The 2,063-nt window shown below is 39.8% G+C and overlaps 1 long non-coding RNA gene across 1 annotated transcript; it reads left to right on the forward strand.

Annotated features, from left to right (window-relative positions):
- Positions 1-911: 911 nt before the first annotated feature.
- LOC120440366 lies at positions 912-1,481 on the forward strand. Its single transcript, XR_005613191.1, has 3 exons — positions 912-1,036; positions 1,271-1,334; positions 1,404-1,481. It is a non-coding gene; the product is annotated as an uncharacterized LOC120440366 (long non-coding RNA).
- The last annotated feature ends 582 nt before the right edge of the window (positions 1,482-2,063 follow it).

Below are 2,063 nucleotides of genomic sequence, written 5' to 3' on the forward strand. Positions count from 1 at the left end.
TTCAGAACTCTCTTAACAGTTTATTGAATAATTAAAACAAAGTTCTCTGGAATTTTGGTCTATATTGACTTGGTAGCATTACACAGTTGCTGTAGATTTGTCAGCTGTACATCCATGATGTGAATCTTCATTTCCACCACATATCAAAAGTGCTCAGGTTGGATCGAGTCCTATCGTGAAATCCTTTTCATCCCAAAGAAACAGGTTTGGGATGATTTGAGGTTCATGCCATTTATCCTGCTAGAAGCAGCCATCAAAAGATGAGTGCATTATAGTCATAAAGTGATAGGCATGGACAGTAAAAAGACTTAGGGTGTTGGATTTAAACATTTACTTATGGTAGTAAGATGCATAGTGTGCCAAGAACAATATCTCCCACCAGCAGCATGAAGCACTAACACAAGGCAGGATGAATCCATGTTTTCATGTTGCTTACGTCAACTTTTGACCCTGAGTGTGACGGCAGAAATTGAGACTCATCCAACTATGCAATGTTTTTTTTTAATCTTCTGTTGTCCTGGTTTCTGCTCTTTATCTCCAGTTTCTTGTTTTTAGCTAACAGGAGTGCTACCTGCTGCTGTAGCTCATCTGCTTCAAGGTTCAAGGTTAGTGCGTACAGAGATTGTCAAAGCCAGGAGACTGGTAAGTGGGAGTGGTACCAAGTGCAGACACAACACAGAGCTGCAATAAGATCTCACAAGTTTTTACAGAATAAACAATGGCAAGACATGAATACGTGGTGGGGGAATCTCTGACACGGGACACTGAAAACAGAGGGTGGGTAGAATCTGGTCAGGGAAGTGGGAGTGACACTGGTCTTAAGTACCATCCTGGTGATTGCCAGAGATGGAAAAACAGGTGGTGAGGTCTAGGTGTGGCACCAGGGCTCTGCCCCAATTGGGCGGATGCGGAGAAGCTGAGCCAGCATAGAAAAACACTGGATAGTCACCCAAATCATGACAGAGAGTGCATTGAGTTACACTATACTAGCTTTAAGCAGTCTGGCCATTCTCATCTGACCTTTGGCATCATCAAGGTATGTTCATGAGAGAACTGCTGCCCTTTTTTTTCCTTTGGTGTGCGAAAATCTCAGTAGATCTTTAGTAGATTCTGGATTATTCAGACCAGTCAGTCCAGCAACCATGACACATTCAAAGTCACTTAAATTACCCTTCTTCCACAACAAGTACGTTTATTTTCACCCTTGGTTAACTAAAGGGAAATGTGAATTAGCCCTTTTTTTTCTTTGTCATTTTTTTCATTTGTTTAGTGCTCAGGTGAAATACGCCGAAGGCAATGATTATGTTTGGATTTTGGAAATAACTGTTAATTAGGTAAGTAGAAGTACGTATATCATTCAAGGAAGAAACAGCTTTCTAAACCTTCCTTTTTTCTTTCTTTAGATTTAAATAGGCTTTTACTCTGGAAGCTGAAGCCAATGATTCTAGCAAGAAATGATCATATGAAAGACCAAATCCCAGAAAAGTAAGGTTCAATTAACTTACTTTTTATTTTATTTATTCTTTTATTTTTATGTATAATTATTTTTGATAAAAAGTCAAAACAAGTAGAAATGACTTGACAAGGAGACCAAATTCCTAAAAAATGAAAAGTCATCATTATAGTGCATCAGATTTACAATACTCTTCTTTGACTCAAAACACATCACAGAATTTCTTTCTCAGATTGATTTCCCTTTCACTTTTCTCTGTGTGCATACAGGTTGCTGTGTTTACCATTACCAATAGGGGCCAGCATTGTTACATCAAGCTATAAGTTTTCTCCGCTGGCATCTGCTAAGTGTTGAAAGCCAGCACAGAGCGGCTGGATGGCACACACTCAGCTACAGCTCAGACTGATAAGGGAATACACCAGACTCAGTCCGGTACTTTCTGTTGGAGTACACACAAACTGGTTTTGACTGGAGTGGATGGAGGAGAAGGTTGTGTGAAAGGAGGAAAGAGAGAGGGTTTAGGCATCTAATAGGGAAGAAAACTAGAGATGGGGGAGGAAAAACATTGGGAAGTGATGCTAAAGTGGAAATGATGAGAGGAAAGACATAT

This window comes from Oreochromis aureus, linkage group 5, assembly GCF_013358895.1.
Source record: "Oreochromis aureus strain Israel breed Guangdong linkage group 5, ZZ_aureus, whole genome shotgun sequence".
Lineage (NCBI taxonomy): Eukaryota > Metazoa > Chordata > Actinopteri > Cichliformes > Cichlidae > Oreochromis > Oreochromis aureus.